The sequence below is a fragment of the Phocoena phocoena genome, chromosome 3, assembly GCF_963924675.1.
Source record: "Phocoena phocoena chromosome 3, mPhoPho1.1, whole genome shotgun sequence".
NCBI classification, from domain to species: Eukaryota; Metazoa; Chordata; class Mammalia; order Artiodactyla; family Phocoenidae; genus Phocoena; species Phocoena phocoena.
The window spans coordinates 54078461-54103371 of NC_089221.1; positions in this window are offsets into that span (position 1 = coordinate 54078461).

Sequence of the window (24911 nt, forward strand, 5' to 3'; positions counted from 1 at the left end):
GTGGAGCACGTGCTCTAGGTGCACGGGCTTCAGTAGTTGTGGCATGTGGGCTTCAGTAGTTATGGCTCGTGGGCTCTAGAGCACATGCTCAGTAGTTGTGGCACACGGGCTTAGCTGTTCTGCGGCATGTGGAATCTTCCTGGGCCAGGGATTGAACCCGTGTCCCCTGCATTGGCAGACGAATTCTTTAACCACTGTGCCACCATGGAAGCCCAAGTGTCAGCTTTCAGCATGCCATTCTTCCTCCTCAGCCAACCTTCCTCTCCCTTCTCTCTTACTGTTGATGGTAAGAATCAGTGATTGCTTGTTGGGTATTTCTCTCTTCCTCACATTCTCTGGTTACTTTATTCCTGGTAGTGCCTCAGCTTTTCTAGGATGGAAAATGAAAGGCCTGTTGTTTGGTCCTGTGGAGGATTTTTCTATTTGCTGGTGCAGCCTGTAGAGTTTAGAAGAACAAGGTGTAGAGTCATAAGTACAATTTGCCAAATATATCTAGCTCTTCTCTCTCCTGGGTACATGTGTAGGCTGCATATCCTAGCCGCCTGTTGGTTGGGAGGGACCATTTGAGTAGACCTGGCAAATGAGTTGTGAACAGAGTGACAGTCATCACCTCTGAGTTGGAATATCTCTTTGCCTATGCAACACCCTCCAAAACTCTCCCTTCCCTCTGGGGAATGCTCAGGATGTTGACTTGACTATGATAAAAAGACCCTTTCTGCTGACCCATGATAACAACTTGTGTTGCTTTTAAGTCACTAAGATTTTGGAGTTACTTGTTATGGCAACATCACCTGGCCTATCCTGATCGATTTTTAAGCAGGTCCGATGAGAATTCAGGGTCTTCTTTCCCTGTTGTGGAGTAGTCTGCTGTGATTTAGAGGTTCTAGAAAGGCTATTCTACCTTAGAATATCACCACCTCCTCATACCCCCTACCCTGACCCTGAACTTGCAACACCTGAAGCCACGTGACTTAGGGCATATCACTCTGTCTTTCTGAGCCTTTGTTCTCTAGCTTTAAAGTAAGGGGTTGGATGAGATGACCTCCAGGGCCACAGTTGGCTCTCTGCTGTGTATCTCAGTGGTAAATTGGTCTCCTCGGCACCTATTCTGGTTAGGCTAACAGCCTGAGATGAGCTTGGAGTTCATGGATCTTTTTCTTAGGCCACAAATGCTTCTTCCCATTCTATCTCCAAGATCTTTGCATGTTCTGTTCCTTCTGCCTTTGTCACTCAGCCACAAGGAGCTCAGTTGTCATCTCCCCAGAGAGGACTCCCTTGAAACCCAGAGTAACACAAGTCACTGTCATGTCACCCAATTTCATTTTCACCAAGATGCTAACAGTGCTTGCAGTGGTCACATCTATTTATTATTAATATTCAAACAAATTATTGTTTATTCTCTGTTTCCCTTTCTAGAAAGGAAAGTGCTCTGAGGCAAGGACCTTGTCTTTTTCGTTCATTCCTGTATCCCCCTGAGCCTAAAACAACCTCGTACACGAGGTCCTAAGTTACTACTGGTTGAATTATGACCTCCTATGCTAGGGACTGTGGAAGCAAAAGGGAATAGAGGACCAAGCCATATGTGAGCAGCCCCTGGTTTCACAGTAAGCAAGCTGCCCCCATGTACCTGCCCTTCTGGGCAGAGTTTGCACGCAAGAGCTGGTTTGTTGGGAGCCTAATCAAAACAGAGGCATTTCCCCTACAACTGGAGAGTGAAACTCATGGAATGCATTACTGTCAAGGTAAAGTCTGGGGATTTGCCCGCAACAAATGCAGTCTGTCTGCCTCTGAGGAACAGGGCAGCAAATAGGAGACAGGAAGAGCTGGCCTAGGACCGAAGGAGCAGTGGCAGCCTTCGTATTGAAAGTTCTCTGTCCCCGGCTGCAAATGAATCCAGGAGTGAGTGCTGCTTTATTTATTTGCTTAGAATGATTACAACACTTTGAAGGAAAGGCTTTTTAAAGAGATGTCTCCATTCTTGAGACTCCCACTATATACACTTGGTAGTGAATTTCCAAGGGGGTGCATGAACATTGGTTTTATAAAACCTTGGTTTTCTTTTTCATGATCCATTATCCCTTAAAAAATAAATATCTATTCAGCTTATACGAGGTACCTAGAATAGTCAAATTCATAGAGTCAGAAAGTACATTGGTGGATGCCAGGGGCCAGGGGGTGGGGGGATGGGGAGGGGGAATGGGGAGTTAATGTTTAAAGGGGACAGAGTTTCAGTTTAGGAAGGTGAAAAATTCAGGAGATGGATAATGGTGAGAGTTGCATAACAATGTGAATGTACTTAGTGCCACTGAACTTTACAGTTAAACATGGTTAAAATAGTATGTTTTATTTTATGTGACTTTTACCACAATAAAAAAAAATAGATATACCTATTCAGTAATAGCCAGAAAGTGAAATAAAACCCTGACAACAGAATCTCATGTGGTTTTATATGGGAGAAGACACTAGCTTTTTAAGGAGCATCTGCATTGCCTTGCAATGAGGTGGAAAGAGCTTATTTATTATTTTTTGGCTGCATTGGTCTTCGTTGCTGCGTGCAGGCTTTCTCTAGTTATGGTGTGCGGGCTTCTCGTTGTGGTGGCTTCTCTTGTTGCAGAGCACAGGCTCTAGGGCACACGGGCTTCAGTAGTTGTGGCACGTGGGCTCAGGAGTTGTGGTGTGCAGGCTCAGTAGTTGTGGTGCACGGGCTTAGTTGCTCCATGACATTTGGGATCTTCATGGACCAGGGCTCGAACCCATGTCCCCTACATTGGCAGGCGGGTTCTTAACCACTGTGCCGCCAGGGAAGTCTGAAAGGGCTAATTTAGAAGTAGACAAGTCTGCTTCTTCTGTCACTTCCAAGTGATACGAAATATAAAAGTCAGAAGGTTGAAAAACTGGTATTTGGAGTCCCAAACTTTTTCAGAAAATGTTTATTCATTGCCAAACATCTGGTCCATTGGGTACCAGCAATGTGGTTCCACAACCTACATGGATGTTGGGCAAAAAGCTGGTTAAGCAACTTGGTGCGGCGGTGGGGGGTCAGGGGGGAATCAATTAAATTGACCCAGTGTTTTGATACTGTCTTTAAACCTCTGGAGAGTCAATGAATCTGAATGTCTAACTCAGAAGTTAGGATTAATTTACCTTTTTAGAAAAAATTTGACTTTTATGCATTATGCACTTTTCATTTCCTTCTTCCAGAAAATGGAAGGAATGATTCCCTCTTTCATACCCAAACGAACTGTATCTGTACAAGAGGTCTTGCCATCACCCCAGGGATTCGGCCTGCAGATGATACAGCTGGGGAGCAAGCTGGGGCTGTTCTTGGCTTGGGGCAGAGAGCTGGGCTCAGCTGACTCAGCACAAAGCCAGTTTATTCAGGTCCCACTATTGGCAAAGCAGCAAATTGCTCTTTTGTGGGCACTGGGATAATCACAATTGGCTGTCTGTTCCTCGATGGACACAATAAAGAGCAGAGCGGCCTCTTTCCTCTAGCCCAGGACAAGAATTCAGGAGCTTTGCCTCTTGCCTCCAGCTCTCCCACTAATGGGGCCTGGTCCTCCTGGCCCTCCAAGTGAGTCAGCCAAACGCTCTGTGACTCAGCTCCTTTCTTCGTAAATTGGGGGTGGTCAGATTAATTCGAGAGCTGTGAGGCATGTTGGAAAGGCCTTTGAAAATCTCAGCTCCTGTAGAATGATTGGCTATATCTATGGTTTGGGAACTGGCACAGACACTGGGGGAACGTCCCTTTCTTGGGTGGAGGTCTTTGGCTTTCTGTGTAGAAGGTAGGGCTGGCCTGGCATAGAATTCCCCTGATGCCATCTCCTAACTCTCAGGATCTAGGCCCCATGGTTAGGACTCTACCCCTGGCAGTCAAAGCCCATAAGCCCGTCTTTGCCCCAATTCTCTAGAAACTCCTCCTGTTTCACATAAAAATTCACTTCTAAGTGTCAAAGAATTTGAACAGACGGTTTACATAGAAGAAAATAGAGTAAGTGAAACATCACATAGAATAAAATATATAGCTTTGAAAATAACTGAGAAAATGAAAATGACAACAACTTGAGTTAGAAGAAATAACTGTAACTGATCCAGCCTAGTGGGCTAAGGGCACACAGGCACATTAATTGTTTGTTAGTGGCTCTCTATTGTTCTAGCCTTTCTGAGCAGTGACCTGGCATGGTATAATAAAAGTTACACACTTACTTTGAAGACTGTACCCCCAAAGGAAAGAAAGAATGATTTATTAAAAAGTGTCCACAGCAGTGAAATGTACCAATTAATACATACGAAAGAGAACAGTCACTCAAATGATGATCAGTTGAGTAATGTTTAAGTAAACTCTGGTTCCTCAGCACCATGAAATGTTATATACATATTGGTGAGGATCAGAATAGGGGATAGGAGTGAGGGGTCTCCTTGGCCACTATTCTAACATGTCATTGTCACTGGTAGGAGGTTATCACCTTTATAAGGTATATTGGAACAGGAAGAAGAATAAAAATTACTGTCATATATACAGTTGTTGAAATGTTAACATTTAGGTTTATGCAGGGATATGATATGTGTGATATAATATTTATTGAAAAATATTCTGTGAATAATGATTTTGTGTAAAAAAGCATTTATATGTCTATATGACTCTCCAAAATGCACTCGGAGTGATGGACGAAGATGTGGATTTTTTTCAGTATTTATTTATTGTAAACCGTGAAGTTTTATAATAAAATTGATGATAACAAAGGAAACAAAACAAGTCCCAACCATTTTCCAGTGTGTCTCTTCGGGATGGAGATAGGGAGTTTTGCTTCTCTTTTCCCTTAGCACCTGACACAACGCCTGGCGTGTAGTAAAGGGCTCTCTGTACACTGGCTACAAGTTGTTGAATGAATTCCAATTGCGCTAGGACCAGACCTTCTGCCATTAATCTATGCAAGTATATTGACTAGCTAATATCAGACCATTCTCCTCTCTGCCTTGCCCCTTAACAGTTTTATCCAGGTGAGATTCACATATATCCAGAGGGTTATTAAGAAAGAAATTCAATGCCAGGAATTAAAAGCAACATGTCAGGAATGGAAGAAGGGACTAACTGGTTTTGGTGAGAAAGTCCTTTATTTGCCATTCAAACTATACAGTGAATGAAGGTAGCTGAATAAACATCTGCCTGTAGGCCTTGTCCTAGCTAAACAATAATGAGGGGAGAATGGATTCTTCTTGTCATGGTCAGCCTTGTGATGTCCTTTTGCGACCCACAGGCGAATAGAGAGCCACACAAGGGGTCTCACTGAAACAGCCTTCTGAATGTCATGATGTTCTCATAACCTCTTCTAGTAAGCTGAAATTTTCTCTGAAAAAAAAAATCCATTCTTTTAAAGCAAGAAATAAGGTGGCCTTCAAAACGAGAAGAGGGAGATATTTTCTCGTCTACTCTCAAAGGAGGCACGAACGTCATGGGGTTGGGGATGGAGGGGAATGGGTTCCTGGACACAGTATAGTTAAGGATTGAAGTCCCTTCTGTCCTAGCTACCCTGGCCCTGGGGTGGAGGTGTGATATTTTCTTGGAGATAAAGTGAGAGAGAGAGTGTGTGTGTGTGTATGTGTGTGTACTAAAAGTACACTGCTTCTAACTACAGCAGCATTAGGAGCCCAGGCTACAATGATGTCGAGTAAATAGAGCTGCACATAACATATATGGACACAGATTTTCTCCGTTTGCTGGGAACCTGAGATGTTTCAGTTTAATCAGCAGAGGTAGAGTCTCATCCCAGATTTACTAGAAAATAGCTTGAGGGAAAAGCTTATATGCTTCGCTGTGCTTTATGGAGAGGGTATCATTCCAGGGAAGCAAAAGGCAGGGGGTGGGGTGGAGGGGAAAGATGCGAGGCAGGGAGAGAGGGAGAGGAAATACAAGGGGGTGTGTTACAGAGCAGACCGCAGCTTCCTGCTCAGCCATGTGGGATGCCTTCAAAGAGGCCTTCTGAAGAGGCATCTCAGAACCCTCCCCCCAACCCCGCACTTCTGGGTTGAGCAGCTGGTCATTCTGGGAAACAGCTGGAACAGTCAGTTCAGCAGTGATTCCCTGCTGAACCAGCATTCTTGGGGTCTCGGACTTATCACAGGAAGGGAAGATGTAAGTGAGCTAGAAGTCATTTAATTAGAACATTTAAAGATAAGTGATCTAATTTTTATATCCCAACTTAGTGAAAAGGGATCTGTGCAAGGTCTATAATCATCCACACCACTTGATCAAATTCTTAGTTATGAATGAATTCCTTTGTCAAGGTAAAAAGAGAGAATGCTGAAGGTAGAAGAATAAAGGAAAGGAGACTTCTTATTTAACACTTCCTTGATAATATTTTGCTTAAGTCAGTATAAATGGATGTTTTAAGTTGGGAGGGCTCAGCATGTGTACTGAAACACATTCATTCCAATTATTCAGCTTTTAGCAGCACGTGAAATACACCTGTGTCAAGAGCACTGGGATCCATACCCTTCCATCTTAATGTCTTAGTTCATATGTGCCCCGCTATTCTGGGGAGTAAATAATAAATGGCTGTGGAAAAGCTGAATGATAAAATACCATACGATATGAATGGCAATTGTATTCTTTCAGTCAATCACCAATAAATATTTACTGAGTACTAAACTGAGTTTTAAATGCTCTTTGGTTTAGGCCCAAACTAGGGGTTTTGTCTTGATGTTATGTATTTTTAAACTTTGAGGTTATATTCAATCAATGAACTTTCCATTTTGAGTGTTTGGCGTTTCTCCCAGAAGCACCATCTGTTTAAGATAGCAAGATTAAATTCTAATACATCAAACGCTTTCCATCTTGAGGACTTGGTTTGCCTTCTGGGTTTATGATGCCACCAGAACATCTCATTCATAATCTGTTTAACTGGCCTCATCATCTTGGTGAATTTAGAGCTGTGGCTACTTGAGAAGATAATAACATTAGGCCACAAAATGAATAATTGATTTGACATGCGTATCGATTAGGACCTAATCAATGAAGGATAAAAAACTTATGATTTTGTGTATGTAGAAAGAGTTTCACATTATTTGGAGTTGAAATAATAGTCCCCGGGTTTGGTTTGATTTCCTGTTTTTCTATGCCTGGACAAGATTAGCATCTATTTTTCGTTGGTATCCAATGACATTTTTCACATCCTCCTTCATCTTAAAGCTATTCTTTTACATCATTCACTTTTTCACCTAGGTTATAAGCTCCTGTAGTGCTCACTGGATATATCTTAATTTCTATCACATAACTTATAGGGTATTTACTTATTTATTTTTTAACATCTCTATTGGAGTATAATTGCTTTACAATGGTGTGTTAGTTTCTGCTTTATAACAAAGTGAATCAGGTATATATATACATATATCCCCATATCTCCTCCCTCTTGTGTCTCCCTCCCAACCTCCGTATCCCACCCCTCTAGGTGGTCACAAAACACCTAGCTGATCTCCCTGTGCTATGTGGCTGCTTCCCACTAGCTATCTATTTTACATTTGGTAGTGTATATATGTCCATGTCACTCTCTCACTTTGTCCCAGCTTACGCTTCCCCCTCCCCATATCCTCAAGTCCATGCTGTAGTAGGTCTGTGTCTTTATTCCCGTCTTACCCCTAGTTTCTTCATAACATTTTCTTTTTTTCCTTAGATTCCATATATATGTATTAACATATGGTATTTGTTTTTCTCTTTCTGACTTACTTCACTCTGTATGACAGATTCTAGGTCTATCCACCTCACTACAAATAACTCAATTTCATTTCTTTTTATGGCTGAGTAATATTCCATTGTATATGTGCCACATCTTCTTTATCCATTCATCTGTTGATGAACACTTAGGTTGCTTCCATCTCTGGGTTATTGTAAATAGAGCTGCAATGAACATTTTGGTACATGACTCTTTTTGAATTATGGTTTTCTCAGGGTATATACCCAGTAGTGGGATTGCTGGGTCGTATGGTAGTTCTATTTGTAGTTTTTTAAGGCACCTCCATACTGTTCTCCATAGTGGCAGTATCAGTTTACATTCCCACCAACAGTGCAAGAGGGTTCCCTTTTCTCCACACCCTCTCCAGCATTTATTGTTTGTAGATTTTTTTGATGATGGCCATTCTGATTGGTGTGAGGTGATACCTCATTGTCGTTTTGATTTGCATTTCTCTAATGATTAGTGATGCTGAGCATCCTTTCATGTGTTTGTTGGCAATCTGTATATATATATACTTTTTGTTTGTTTGTTTGTTTTGTTTTGTTTTTGCTTTTTTTGCGGTACCCGGGCCTCTCACTGTTGTGGCCTCTCCCGTTGTGGAGCACAGGCTCCGGATGCGCAGGCTCAGTGGCCATGGCTCACAGGCCTAGCCGCTCCGCGGCATGTGGGATCTTCCTGGACCGAGGCATGAACCCGTGTCCCCTGCATTGGCAGGCGGACTCTCAACCACTGTGCCACCAGGGAAGCCCAATCTGTATATATTCTGTGGAGAAATGTCTGTTTAGGTCTTCTGCCCAGTTTTGGATTTTTTTTTTTTTTTTTGATATTTATCTGTATGAGCTGCTTGTAAATTTTGGAGATTAATCCTTTGTCAGTTGCTTCATTTACTAGTATTTTCTTCCATTCTGAGGGTCGTCTTTTCGTCTTGTTTATGGTTTCCTTTGCTGTGCAAAAGCTTTGAAGTTTCATTAGGTTCCATTTGTTTATTTTGTTTTTATTTCCATTTCTCTAGGAAGTGGGTCAAAAAGGATCTTGCTGTGATTTATGTCATAGAGTGTTCTGCCTATGTTTTCCTCTAAGAGTTTTATACTGTCTGGCTTTACATTTAGGTTTTTAGTCCATTTTGAGCTTATTTTTGTGTATGGTATTAGGGAGTGTTCTAATTTCATTCTTTTACATGTAGCTGTCCAGTTTTCCCAACACCACTTATTGAAGTGGCTGTCTTTTCTCCATTGTATATTCTTGCCTCCTTTGTCAAAAATAAAGTGACCATATGTGCATGGGTTTATCTCTGGGCTTTCTATCCTGTTCCACTGATCTATATTTCTGTTTTTGTGCCAGTACCATATTGTCTGGATTACTGTAGCTTTGCAGTATAGTCTGAAGTCAGGGAGCCTGATTCCTCCAGCTCCGTTTTTCTTTCTCAAGATTGCTTTGGCTATTTGGGGTCTTCTGTGTCTCCAAACAAATTTTAAGATTCTTTGTTCTAATTCTGTGAAAAATGCCATTGGTAGTTTGATAGGGATTGCATTGAATCTGTAGATTGCTTTGGGTAATAGAGTCATTTTCACAATGTTGATTCTTCCAATCCAAGAACATGGTATATCTCTCCATCTGTTTGTATCATCTTTCATTTCTTTCATCAGTGTCTTATAGTTTTCTGCATACAGATCGTTTGTCTCCCTATGTAGGTTTATTCCTAGGTATTTTATTCTTTTTGTTGCAGTGGTAAATGAGAGCGTGTCCTTAATTTCTCTTTCAGATTTTTCATCATTAGTATATAGGAATGCAAGAGATTTCTGTGCATTAATTTTGTATGCTGCTACTTTACCAAATTCATTGATTAGCTCTAGTAGTTTTCTGGTAGAGTCTTTAGGATTCTCTATGTATAGGGTCATGTCATCTGCAAACAGTGACAGCTTTACTTCTTCTTTTCCGATTTGGATTCCTTTTATTTCCTTTTCTTCTCTGATTGCTGTGGCTAAAACTTCCAAAACTATGTTGTATAATAGTGGTGGGAGTGGACAACCTTGTCTTGCTCCTGATCTTAGAGGAAATGGTTTCAGTTTTTGACCATTGAGAACGATGTTGGTTGTGGATTTGTCATATATGGCTTTTATTATGTTGAGGTAAGTTCCCTCTATGCCTACTTTCTGCAGGGTTTTTATCATGAACGGGTGTTGAATTTTTTCAAAAGCTTTTTCTGCATCTATTGAGATGATCATGTGGTTTTTCTCCTTCTGTTTGTTAATATGGTTTATCACATTGATTGATTTGCATATATTGAAGAATCCTTGCATTCCTGGGATAAACCCCACTTGATGATGGTGTATGATCCTTTTAATGTGCTGCTGGATTCTGTTTGCTAGTATTTTGTTGAGGATTTTTGCATCTATGTTCATCAGTAATATTGGCCTGTATTTTTCTTTTCTTGTGACATCTTTGTCTGATTTCGATATCAGGGTGATGGTGGCCTCATAGAATTAGTTTGGTAGTTTTCCTCCCTCTGCTATATTTTGGAGAAGTTTGAGAAGGATAGGTGGTAGCTCTTCTCTAAATGTTTGATAGAATTCACCTGTGAAGCCATCTTGTCCTGGGCTTTTGTTTGTTGGAAGATTTTTCATCACAGTCTCAGTTTTAGTGCTTGTGATTGGTCTGTTTATATTTTCTATTTCTTTCTGGTTCAGTTTCAGAAAGTTGTACTTTTCTAAGGATTTGTCCATTTCTTCCAGGTTGTCCATTTTTTTGGCATAGAGTTGCTTGTAGTAATCTCTCATGATCCTTTGTATTTCTGCAGTGTCAGTTGTTACTTCTCCTTTTTCATTTCTAATTCTATTGATTTGAGTCTTCTCCCTTTTTTACTTGTTGAGTCTGGCTAATGATTTATCAATTTTGTTTATCTTCTCAAACAACCACCTTTTAGTTTTATTGATTTTTGCTATTGTTTCCTTCTTCTGTTTTTCATTTATTTCTGCTGTGATCTTTATTTCTTTCCTTCTGCTAACTTTGGGGTGTTTTGTTCTTCTTTCTCTAATTGCTTTAGGTGTAAGGTTAGGTTGTTTATTTGAGATTTTTCTTCTTTCTTCAGGTTGGATTGTATTGCTATTCAGTCCCTAGTCGGGGAGCTAAAGTCCCACGTGCCTCATGGCCAAAAAACCAAAACATAAAACAGAAGCAATATTGTAACAAATTCCAAAGACTCTAAAAAATGGTCCACATCAAAAAATCTTTAAAAAAAAAGACAAGAAGTAACAGGAGTTGGTGAGAATGTGGAGAGAAGTGAAAGATTGTGTGCAGTTAGGGGGAAGGTAAGTTGGTGCAGCTTCTATGGAAAACAGTATTGAGCTTCCTCAAAAATTAAAAATAGAACTGCTGTATGATTTAGCACTTGCACTTTTGGGTATTTATCTGAAGGAAATGAAAACACTAACTTGAAAACATTTGTGTGAGCCATTGTTCATTGCAGAATTACTTACAATAGCCAAACAACGTAAGTCTTCATTGATGGATGAATGGATAAAGAAAATGTGATATGTACATATATCCAGCCACATAAAAAGAAGAAAATCTTGCCATTTGCAGCACCATGAATGGACCTTGAGGGCATCAGGCTAAGTGAAGTAAATCAGACAAAAAAAAAATACCATACGATTTCATTTACATGTGGAATCTTAAATACAAAAAACAAGTTCAGAGATGCAGAGAACAGTTTTGTGGTTGCCAGAGGTGGTTGGTGTGTGCAAAATGGGTGAAGGTAGTCAAAAGTTACAAACTTCCAGTTCTAGAGTGTCATGAGGATGTAATGTACAGCATGGTGTCTATAGTTAATACTGGATTATATATTTGAATGTTGATAAGAAAATACATCTTAAAAGTTCTCATAAGAAAAAAATTGTAACTATATGTGGTGATGGATATGCTACTAGACTTATTATCAAGATCATGTCCCAATATGTACAAATATATAAGCATTATGTTGTACACCTGAAACTAACATAACGTTATGTGATTTATATGTCAATTAAAAATTATAAAAAAAAGAAGAACTGCTTTTGCTGCATCCCATAGGTTTTGGGTCATAGAATTTTCATTGTCATTAGTTTCTAGGTATTTTTTGATTTCCTCTTTGATTTCTTCAGTGATCTCTTGGTTATTTAGTAGTGTATTGTTTAGGCTCCATGTGTTTGTATTTTTTACAGATTTTTTCCTGTAATTGCTCTCTAGTCTCATAGCACTGTGGTCGGAAAAGATACTTGATACACTTTCAGTTTTCTTAAATTACCAAGGCTTGATTTGTGACCCAGATATGATCTATCCTGGGTAATGTTCCATGAGCACTTGAGACGAAAGTGTATTCTGTCATTTTTGGATGGAATGTCCTATAAATATCAATTAATTCCGTCTTATTTAATGTATCATTTAAAGCTTGTATTTCCTTATTTATTTTCATTTTGGATGATCTATCCATTGGTGAAAGTGGGGTGTTAAAGTCCCCTAGTATGAATGTGTTACTGTTGCTTTCCCCTTTTATGGCTCTTACCATTTGCATTATGTATTGAGGTGCTCCTATGTTGTTTGCATAAATATTTACAACTGTTCTGTCTTCTTCTTGGATTGATCCCTTGATCATTATGTAGTGTCCTTCTTTGTCCCTTTTAATAGTCTTTATTTTAAAGTCTATTTTATCTGATATGAGAATTGCTACTACAGCTTTCTTTTGATTTCCATTTACATGGAATATTTTTTTCCATCCCCTCATTTTCAGTCTGTATGTGTCCCTAGGTCTGAAGTGGGTCTCTTGTAGACAGCATATATATGCATCTTGTTTTTGTATCCATTCAGCCAGTCTGTGTCTTTTGGTGGGAGCATTTAATCCATTTACATTTAAGGTAATTATCGATATGTATGTTCCTGTTACCATTTTCTTAATTGTTTTGGGTTCGTTATTGTAGGTCTTTTCCTTCCCTTGTGTTACTTGCCTAGAGAAGTTCCTTTAGCATTTGTTGTAAAGCTGGTTTGGTGGTACTGAATTCTCTTAGCTTTTGCTTGTCTGTAAAGATTTTAATTTCTTCTTTAAATCTGAATGAGATCCTTGCTGGGTAGAATAATCTTGGTTGTAGATTTTTCCCTTTCATCACTTTAAATATGTCCTGCCACTCCCTTCTGGCTTGCAGAGATTCTGCTAAAGATCAGCTGTTAACCTTATGGGGGTTCCCTTGTGTGCTTTTCCCTTGCTGCTTGTAATATGTTTTCTTTGTATTTAATTTTTGACAGTTTGATTAATATGTGTCTTGGTGTGTTTCTTCTTGGATTTATCCTGTATGGGACTCTCTGTGCTTCCTGGACCTGATTGACTATTTCCTTTTCCATATTAGGGAAGTTTTCAACTATAATGTCTTCAAATATTTTCTCAGTCCCTTTCTTTTTCTCTTCTTCTTCTGGGACCCCTATAATTCGAATGTTGGTGCATTTAGTGTTGTCCCAGAGGTCTCTGAGACTGTCCTCAGTTCTTTTCATTCTTTTTTCTTTATTCTGCTCTGCATTACTTATTTCTACTATTTTATCTTCCAGGTCTCTTATATGTTCTTCTGCCTCAGTTATTCTGCTATTGATTCCTTCTAGAGAATTTTTAATTTCATTTATTGTGTTGTTCATCATTGTTTGTTTGCTCTTTAGTTCTTCTAGGTCCTTGTTAAACATTTCTTTTATTTTCTCCATTCTCTTTCCAAGATTTTGGATCATCTTTACTATCATTTTTCTGAATTCTTTTTTAGGTATTTCCTGTTCATTTGTTTGGTCTGTTGGGTTTTTGCCTTGCTCCTTCATCTGCTGTTTGTTTCTCTGTCTTCTCATTTTGAGTAACTTACTGTTTTGGGGATCTCCTTTTTGCAGGCTGCAGGTTCATTTTTCCCATTGTTTTTGGTGTCTGTCCCCAGTGGCTAAGGTTGGTTCAGTGGGTTGTGTAGGCTTCCTGGTGGAGGGGACTAGTGCCTGTGTTCTGGTGGATGAGGTTGGATGTTGTCTTTCTGGTGGGCAGAACTGCGTCTTGTGGTGTGTTTTGGGGTGTCTGTGGACTTGTTATGATTTTAGGCAGCCTCTCTGCTAATGGGTGGGGTTGTGTTCCTGTCTTGCTAGTTGTTTGGCATAGGGTGTCCAGCACTGTAGCTTGCTGGTCATTGAGTGGAGCTGGGTCTTAGTATTGAGATGAGATCTCTGGGAGAGCTTTTGCCGTTTGATATTACGTGGAGCCAGGAGGTCTCTGGTGGACCCATGTGCTGAACTTGGCTCTCCCACTTCAGAGGGACAGGCCTGACACCCAGGTGGAGCATGTAGACCCTGTCAGCGACATGGCTCAGAGTAAAAGGGAGAAAGAAAGAAGGAAAGAAAGAAAAAAATAAATAAAATGAAATAAAGTTATTAAAATAAAAAATTTTAAACTAATTAAAAAAAAGAAAGAAGAAAGAAAGGAGAACAACCAAACCAAAAAACGAATCCACCAATGATTTAACAAGTGCTAAAAACTATACTAAAAAAAAAAAAAAAAAAACCCCAAAAATGGACAGACAGAACCCTAGGACAAATGGTAAAAGCAAAGCTATATAGACAAAATCACACAAGGAAGCATACACATACACACTCACAAAAAGAGAAAAAGGAAAAAAAATATCTATATATAAAAAAAGAAAGGAAGAGAGCAACCACATCAGTAAACAAATGTACCAATAATAATAAACTCTAAATCCTAAAGTAAGATTAATATAAAACCAGAAACCAGTCAGTTGCAAAGAGCAAACCCCAAGTCTACAGTTGCTCCCAAAGTCCACTGCCTCAGTTTTGGGATGATTCATTGTCTATTCAGGTATTCGACAGATACATCAAGTTGATTGTGGAGATTTAATCCACTGCTCCTGAGGCTGCTGGGAGAAATTTCCCTTTCTCTTCTTTGTTCACACAGCTCTTGGGGTTCAGCTTTGGATTCACACAGCTCTTGGGGTTCAGCTTTGTATTAGGTCGCCTGAGGGCGTCTGTTCTTTGCTAAGACAGGACAGGGTTAAAGGAGAAGCTGATTAGGGGACTCTTGCTCACACAGGCCGTGGGGAGGGAGGGGTATGGAATGCAGGGTGAGCCTGCGGCGGCAGAGGCCAGTGTGATGTTGCAACAGCCTGAGGCGGGCCTTGCGTTCTCCCAGGGAGGTTGTCCCTGGATCACGGGACCCTGGCAGTGGCGGGCTGCACAGGCTCCCAGGAGGGGAGGTGGGGATAGTGACCTGTGCTTGCACACAGGCTTCTTGGTGGCTGCAGCAGCCTTAGTATCTCATGCCCGTCTCTGGGGTCCACGCTGATAGCTGCGGCTTGTGCCCGTCTCTGGAGCTCGTTTAGGCGGTGCTCTGAATCCCCTCTCCTCGCGCACCCTGAAACAATGGTCTCTTGCCTCTTAGGTCCAGACTTTTTCCCAGGCTGTCTCCCGGCCAGCTGTGGCGCACTAGTCTGCTTCAGGCTGTGTTCATGCAGCCAAGCCCAGCCCTCTCCCTGGGATCCAACCTCCGAATCCAGAGCCTCAGCTCCCAGCCCCCACCCGTCCTGGCGGGTGAGCAGACAAGCCTCTCGGGCTGGTGAGGGCTGGTCAGCACTGGTCCTCTGCTTGGGAATCTCTCCGCTTTGCCCTCTGCACCCCTGTTGCTGTGCTCACCTCTGTGGCTCTGATGCTTCCCCCCACCCCCCCACCCCCCCACAGGTCTGCACCAGTGAAGGGGCTTCCTAGTGTGTGGAAACTTTTCCTCCTTCACGGCTCCCTCCCCCTGGTGCAGGTCCCGTCCCTATTCTTTTGTCTCTGTTTTTTCTTTTTTTCTTTTGCCCTACCCAGGTGCATGGGGAGTTTCTTGCCTTTTGGGAGGTCTGAGGTCTTCTGCCACTGCTGAGTAGGTGTTCTGTAGGCGTTGTTCCACATGCAGATGTATTTCTGATGTATTTGTGGAGAGGAAGGTGATCTCCATATCTTACCCCTCCGCAGTCTTGAAGGTCTGTGGTCCCTCATCAGGTTTTAATTTAATAATCCATGTGTCTTGATATATGGACCGAAATTTCTCATAAATTATCCAAAATTAGCTAAAGTTGTTTCAATTTCTGCAGAACTCTGCAGCTTTTTAGAAGTATTGTGACACCTTGCCTTGAATCACATCTCAATAAAGATTCTTATAAATTATTTCCAAGCAGGCGAGCTTTTTTGACTGTCATGTGCTAGGAACCATCTGGGAGTAAGTAGCATCAACTTATGACTTCTCAGTGACACTGAAAATATATTCCGAGGATACCTGATTACAGTGCACATTGATTATGTCTGCTAATGTCCTAGATCTTTGAGGAAATAATAAACACCTGCATACCTGCTTCCTTGGAGCAGACTCCTTTATTTGCTTGGCAAACATTGGTTTATGGGCTACCCTGTAAAGAAGGCTGAGCCCAGAAAATGGACAGAGAGGATGCAGAAGTGCTTCTGGATAGAAAACCAGGGTATCCAAATTCCCATGGAGCCAAATTTTAGATTGAGAAGTACTACTGTTCATTTGATCCTGCATATTCTACACTGGAGTTCCTCTTGGTGGATCACAGTAAAGGTCCTAGGAACTGTTAATGCCCATGATCTTCCAATATCATGCCAAGAGACAAGGCTTAGAAGACAGACAGTGCTCTGGGATTCAGACTGAAGGCTTTTGGAGCAGTTTTTACGTATTCTTAGCAGTCATCTTTGTTTGGTTCTATTTTTCCTGGTTGCTTTGAGTCATGAGCCCCCCAGGTGCTCAGCTGAGCCTTGAAGGTGGTGTGTGTTTGAACCAAGGTCAGACTGGACACTGATGGTCACCTCTCAGCCCACTGAAGTCTTGAACGTACAGGGGTGGGAGGCTGCATTATCCCCAACATACCCAACCTGTAGGCGGTGGGGTGTAGGGATACGTGTGAACACAAGGTACTGCTTTTCTTCTTTTGAATTTGGAACCCCTCAAACCTTTGTGAAGGGCATCCCAGTGCGTCCAAGCTGCTGAATACCACTTCCCTGGACTCTCTCCGGGGTTTGAGAAGGGTGTCACAGGGAAACTGTGGACGTCTAGCACGGCTGAATGGAGGAGAGGAAAACGCGCCCTCTAGCCCTGCCAGTGGGTGTCAGTGAGCCCTCAGAACAGCAGTCTCTGCAGGGGTCTTATTTAGGACCCTCTCTTAGGGAAACCTGCCTATGCAGGTAGCCTCTACTCCTCCTCTCCCCAGCAAGAATATGCATGAATTTGGCTATAATTAGGTCACAGAGCAGATGCTATAAATCATGTCATTACCAGGGGAAATGATATATGGTACCACGTAACCACAGGTACAGGCTTTTACCCCATTTGGAGCTTCCTGCTTACATTTACCAAGAGATTGTATAAAGCTAATATAAAGCTGAAATAGGGCTTTCTCAGGAACAGACGTTATCTTGCGTGGGACGACTGGCTTTTTGTGCGAATGATGATTAAACAACAGCAACTAGAAAATAGCCTTTGTACTCAACGCCCGTTGCCATTTCTCATTACTGCCAGAATGTCTTCAGTTGCCCAGGGGTGTATTTTTTCCTTGTTGTTATTGGTTTAATTATGGTGATGCCATCCTATGGGAGAGAACTAATTAACCTTCTGTCAAGAAATCATCTGCTATATTGCATGTGACATTAATGGCTCTGAGTGTTGCAGGGCAAGTTCTTAAAGGTACTTTGCTGTTTTGTTATTGTTGTCGACACCTTGAGAGGAAACGGTTTTCTATCAAATATGGATGTATGCAACCCTCTGAGGCAGATACTGATATTGTATTGCTGTTAATAATTATTATAAATAAAATGATGGTAAACAGAGGGTTAGTGAACTACAAAAAATTTCTCACAGGACTGTTTACTACCTGGAGTAAGTGGAAAGGAGAGGTTGAAGTGGGGTGGGGGGAGAAGGTGCAGGGAGCTGACATATGCTGGCTGCCACCACACACAAGGCACTGCATAGCTCCACAACCCTGCAAAGTATGATTTATTCTCCTCATTGTATAGATGAGAAAATTTGAGGTCCTAAAATGCTGTAAAAGAAGCACACAGAGCCAGTGGTCACACTGAGACTGGCATGATATCAAAGCCTGGACTTTTCCCACAAAAACAAGTAACAATCACGTAGCACTTGAGACCTTCCTTGGCCCTCTTCTGTCCATGATGTCACTCACTGTCCACAGCTGTCCAATTTATGGCTTACTTGTAGCAAATATTTAGGTCTTTACGTAATGAACTATTTAAATTTTATTCCCAATTCCATTTTTTTTCTTTTTTTTTGCGGTACGCGGGCCTCTCACTGTTGTGGCCTCTCCCGTTGCGGAGCACAGGCTCCAGACACGCAGGCTCAGCGGCCATGGCTCACGGGCCCAGCCACTCCGCGGCATGTGGGATCTTCCCGGACTGGGGCAGGAACCCGCGTCCCCTGCATCGGCAGGCAGACTCTCAACCACTGCGCCACCAGGGAAGCCCCCCAGTTCCATTTTATATCCCGTCTTGTTTTTACTTGTCTTAGTCCCATTTTGGGGGCCATCTTATATTCTTATATCAATATATTCATGGAGACTGTCTTAACTCTTTTCTGAAAGAGCATAAGGTATAAGTAAGTAAAAATGATTTTCACAATAATCCTGTAAGGTAAATGTAGTCATTCTCTTTATTTTATATTAGAGAAGTCACTTGCTTAGGTCACACACCTATGAAGAAGAAGAATTGAACCCTGACCTTGGTTCTTTTGATCTCATGCTTGTTTCACTTATACCACATGGCTTATTTTAAAAAGTACTAATAATGGCGAAAAAAGCACTAGAATCAAGAACATGTTCAATACTTAGCTTTTGCTGAGGAGTAGTAGAACAATATCCTCTTTGAGGAAAGAGAAAATTAGTAAGAAGGAACATTTTCGCCTACATAGTAAGCTGAAAGCTAAGCTGGGCATAACATTATTGGAATATTTCTGTAGACTCAAATACATGAATTTTTGTAACCTACTTTTATTGTTTGGGCCTATTATTTCACACCAGTATAGGAATAGTTTACATACCTGAGTTGGTGACTGAGATCTTATTTCTTTACTGGACCCTTGAATGAGAGTGACTTCACCCTCATTGGTACAGTTACTGAAAGTACCCGGAATCTTCTGAACACGAGGTGCTGTATACATTTTTAAGGCACAGTGTCTTCTCTGTTGAGCTTAAAAAGTGATAACAGCCTTACAACTATTGTAAAACAAGATAGTATACAAATAAGTGTTACTTCTGAGCAAACAACACTAAAATCCACATTTATATATTAATGCCTTTTTTTTTTTTCAATATTTGAGACTTCTGGAAGAACTCTGAAGGTTTAGCCAACCCCCGCCTTCTCCCAATGTGCAAATGAGGAAACTAAAGCAGAGGGAAGGAAAGTGATTTGCTTAGAGTTATCCAATAGGTGATAGTCTCTAAGTGCTGAAAACCTTGGGTGTGAGGACCAAGATAAGACCAATGTCTTATCTTGCAGACATTTTTCAACAAATTTCTGTACCACAAATCCATATGGAGTTTGTCACTTCACTTTGGAAAAGTCAAGTAAAGTTGACTGCTGCTTAAGGTCACATTTTCCCAGGATGGTGATGCAAAGCAATGTGCCCAGCTAGTCCTTGGATTACTTTTCCTGTTCTAGCTGTATCATGAAAAGCATCACTCATCCCACCTAAGAAGCTAGAAAGTTCTTTATAGGAAGAAATATCTTCTGAGCCTTGGAGGCAACCCCTAATAACAATGTATTTCCCTTTCTAAGAGGAAGTAATACTGAAATGACTTAGTCAGATTTCAGGACACACTGATGGAGCCACATTTTCTAGTGGGAGAAGTCCCACACATGGGTATGGCTGTGTGCTGCTTCCTCCATCTGAATAATGTTTCGAACAAGAAATTGGCCCTGGATTTGTTTTCTCTTCCTCTTCCATCACCATGCTCTCAGCTAGGTAGTATCTCTCTCTTCTTCGCAAAGAAACATTTAAGTATTGGGGCGTTCTCCTTACATTGAACTTGGTGACTTGGAAAAGAAAGACCATCCTGAAGTCTTAAAAAGCCTTCATCAAGGACTCTTGTCAAATTTACCAGGGAACTCTGCTTTGGGTGATGTGTACCTGGCAAGTGGTAAGGTGGGGTTTTATTTCCCAGTTCCCTTTGTCCTATGTATACACATCCCACAGGAAACCACAAAGCTGGAGGTAAGGGACGGGGGTGGTGGTAAGGAGGATGGGGGGCAGTGCTTACTAAAGCCAAGGCGGAATTCGGGCCTTCCTGTATTATTCTGTGTTGCCATGTCACTCTCTTACCTCAATTTCTAACATGTCTCTCTTTGGATGCAAATGAGAAAGCAGTTCTCCTTGGGAGCTATATTGGGGAAGGCCACTGTATGAATGGAGGTAATTCTGAGGTGTGGAAAAAGGAAGTGAGAGACCATATAGGTCCCAGCCCCACTGTGAGAACCTAGGATAGAGACAGTTTGAAACCTGCCCTGTTTCTGGATTTTCTAGTAATTGATCTAAAATTTTTCCTCTGCTCTTCAAGCCTTTTTGAGTTGGAATTTCTGTTTATTGCAACGGAAGTGATTGTAAACTGCAAGGATGATTTCCAAGACAGGAAAGTTCGGATGAGCGGAGGAAAGGAAGAAGGGAAAACAAGCAATCAGAGCATGGCCAGATGAAGAGAACCTTGCTTTACTTCAGAATTTGCCTACAGCAGATATTGATCCCAACTCTATGTCTTCTGTCTTCCAAAGTATTTCTAGGGTCACTGTGGGCATATGACAACATCTTTCACTTTGATAGGAAACAATGCTAGCTTCACATCCATTTTCTAGCACTTCCAGGAGTGTGGCCTTACCTAGGACTTAAGCCCTCACACACCTGATTACCTTGTGTGTAAAAGAAGTATAATACCTGCTTCACAGAGGTGGGGGAGGAATGAATGAAATAGCACATGTAATTCGTAGCACACAGTCTGTGCTCAATACACATAAATCTCTTTCTCTTGCTGTGGCGATCTGACAAAGGAAGGCTTAACAATTAAGTCATAGATGGATGTTGAAACATCTATTCAAAAGTAACTAAATCTATGTAAATGCAAATGATGTTTCTAATGTAAATGATGTTGCTACTAAATTTTGTAAGGCCTAGAGTTTTGTATAATTAATTAATCACTTTGAAAACAACTTCTCAACAATAAGAATCCCAATGAGAGAGCAAAATGTGTCTTTTGAAAGAGGTACGGATGAATTTCCTGACATTCTCTTTTTAATTGGAACAGTTATGGTACAGTTACATGATTTTGCTCCCCTAAAACCTGGTGGGGCTGATTGAAGGATAACTAAATTAATTAGGAAAGAAATTATTATTTTTGATGAGAAAATACAGAAAATACTTGAAGTTCTGTTTTTTTCACTATAAAATCCTACACATTTATGTATATGAAACAACACGTTTTCTTCTGGACGTTTGAGTGAATGGGACCTGGCAAGATCTAGGTCCTGTGCTGTTTGCCCATGGAAAACCAAATGCTTTTCTTAAGCATTTTCTTGATAGTTGATCTATCAAGTTTAATGCAAATTCCCAGTGTCCCCTCCATAACCGGTAGGTGCAAGTGACGACATATGTTTACAGTTCATTTCCGTTTGAGTTAAATCTGTGGACCGCCTATTGTGTGCTTGATAGAGGGAGGTTTTACAGCTTGAAGTTCTATCCCAGAGCATTATTGTCTCTGTGGTTGGTTTTAGGATTCCTCCTTAAGTTTATTACCAGAGTTTTATATATGTCATTCATTTCCTATTTTATGCTGTTCCAAATTGTAAACATGCCACAATTAATTTCCCTTTTTCTTCTTCTTCCAAACCTTATTTATTTTCTTTGGAATGCTTACAGACACATCTTGATGTTCCGAGGAGTTGTCACTTACGTGCTCCTCTGGGATCAGACTGACTTTGACCGTGAGAATTGGCATCTTTGAGATCTCATGAGAAAGGGCTCCACATCAACATTCCAGACCTGGGAAATGCCATCCCATTGCCCCCATCGAGTGAATGTGGGCCACAATGAGACAGAATGTTGGATCTTTTGTGATTCTTTTTTTTTTTTTTTGCTGTACGCGGGCCTCTCACTGTTGTGGCCTCTCCCGTTGAGGAGCACAGGCTCCGGACGCGCAGGTTCAGCGGCCATGGCTCACGGGCCCAGCCGCTCCGTGGCATGTGGGATCTTCCCGGACCGGGGCGCGAACCCGTGTCCCCTGCATCAGCAGGCGGACTCTCAACCACTGCGCCACCAGGGAAGCCCTGATGTTTTTCTCATTGGTTAGACTGGGGTTATGGGATTTTGGAAAGAAAACCACAGAGAACATGCATTATTAACATGCATGTTATTGGGGGTACACGTTATCAACATGACCTTTCACTGATTAGGTTAACCCTGATCGTTTGGCTAAGGTAGCGTTTGCCAGGTTGCTCCACTGTAAAGTTTTTATTTTTCCTTTTCTATACTCTAAACTCTATTCTTCGGATGCAAATCACTAAGTCCAGCCCATGCTCAAGGCAGGAGGGGTTGAAGCTCCAGTTTCTGGAGGGAGGATATCTACTTATAGTTGTTGGAATTGTTCTATAATAAAGATCTGTCCCCTCTCTCCTGAATGATTTTTTGAGATGTCAGTGTCATGGAAATCTTCTGAAGCAGTAAAATACCTAGTGCTGTTTGTTTGGGAGAAGTATAAATTTTGATTTTCCCACCTGTTTCCTTGGGCACATTTGGAGACGTGAGAAATTTTCTGAGGCAGTTATTTCTGCATCACACAGACAATAGGACCACATGCTTTAGATCCTCTCTGGCATTTTCCCAAGCAGAACCCCATATCCACCGCGCCCCCCCCCTCTGCCCCCAGAACCTGCACTACTCCTTTTAGATCATGCCCCTGGTACCCAGGACCCTGGACTTTTCTGCTCAAATGGCCCTCCATAGTTCTCTTCTCTAGGTCTGTCTCCAGAAGGCATCCTGGGCCACTGATGTGGAAACTTCTAGGTCTGAAGGATGGTCAAATGACTGCTGTGGATGGAGTCTGGGTATGTAACCTGGGTGTCTACATATGTGTGGTTAGAGGTGCAGGATACAGCTGGGTTTGGGAAGACAAGGGGGTGGTCCTCAAGTCAGAGGCTGGGGTTGGTTCTCCCCTAGATGCCATCCTCTGATGTCATGTTCTGGTACAAATTCTGAGTATTCTGCTTTGGAATCTGGCCATCCAGGTTGTTGAAAAGGAGTATCTGTTAAGTAGGAGACTAGAACATACTTAATAGTTTACTTCTGTGAGTGATAATTCAGATATATGGCATGTGGGCCTCCATTTATACTCTTGCCCTAGGCTCTGAAAATATTTGAAGCAGACCTGTTTATGCACGAAGTTGCATATGAGAAAATTTCGGGGCTCTTGGCCATAATCTCCTCCCCAACTCCAGCACTCTGGAATACCATGACCTCCAGACGACGTCTAGCCCTATACCTCTGGGGACTTCCCTTGGGACACAGTTTTTTTTTAATTTATTTATTTTATTTATTTATTTTTATTTATTTTATTTTTGGCTGTGTTGGGTCTTCATTGCTGCGTGCGGGCTTCCTCTAGTTGCAGCGAGCGGGGACTACTCCTCATTGTGGTGCACAGGCTTCTCATTGTGGTGGCTTCTCTTGTTGCGGAGCACAGGCTCTAGGTGTGTGGGCTTCAGTAGTTGTGGTGCGTGGGCTCAGTAGTTGTGGCTCGTGGTCTCTAGACTGCAGGCTCAGTAGTTGTGATGCATAGCACAGTATGTGGGATCTTCCCAGACCAGGGCTTGAACCCGTGACCCCTGCATTGGCAGGTGGATTCTTAACCACTGCACCACCAGGGAAGTCCTGGGACACACAGTTTAAATTCCTTGGGAGGCATGAGTGGAGGGGCTTCTCTGCTGTCATCATAGAGGGCTTGTATTTACTTTCATCTACCTAGAATCCCCTTTATCAACCAAAATCTCACTCTCACTCTTCTTCACCTATCCAACACTCTATTATCTGAAATTCTACTCTTTCCATGAAGTTTTCCTTGATTCCACAAATCCCTTCTTCAGAAATATGATATGTTACTACTTTGTAGCTGTGGGTTTCCACAGGTCACTGCCCTTTTCCTCTGGGTACTTTGAATGCAGTTGTAACATGAGGCCACCAGGTATAAATAGTGACTCCTGGACTAGGGGTCTGCGTGCCCCCAACTCTAGGATCAACCCAGCGCACAGTCAACAGAACTCAGCATGGTTTTACACTCAATGTGCTAAGTACATTCTATTTTAAAGTCTATTTAAATAAGATATATATTAGAGAAGGGCTGAGAGAAATGCTTACGAATAAGTACAAATAGATGGTTATTCACTAATCATTATTGATTCTTTAATCAAATCATGATTTTCTCCTAGGTTTATTAGAATATTTTCTGTAATTCATCTGCAATCACTTATCTGATTTAAAAGCCCTTTGGGGGAAAGATGAGAAGCTCTAGGATTTCCAGTAACCCTAGGAGGTGCCAGACCCTGTAGTTAGAGTCTAATCAAAGAGACTTATTGGCTCTCAATGGTCACTTTTCTTTTCCAACCATGCGTGGCACCTCAGCTCTCCTCTTTCTTATAATCTCTGTTTTTTTTTTTTTAAGTACCTATAAAAGGACTGCCTTTTCATTGTTGGGGTGAAGCCAAAATCCACAGAAGACAGGTTAACCAGAGAATGATGTCTAGTTTGGAAGGAACTTGTCCTCCTTTTTGGCCCCTCCTAACACTGTAAATTATTAAAGGTATATTATAGTCCTCTTCTGTGTTTACTGATCATTGCTTTTGAAAATAATAGAACATACCTAAAAGAGCATAAAAGGCATCAAGGTTTTAAAACAGAGACATGAAATGATTTCATCATAAACTTCTATAGCATATATTTTCAATTTTATATAGTTTAACACTTAACTATATTCTGTCTTGTACTATTCTTTGTTTCATTCATTCATTCAACAAAACTATATTAAGCATCTACTATGTTAGGCTGTGTTCTAGGTGCTAAGGGTAAAGCAGTGAACACACAGACAAAAA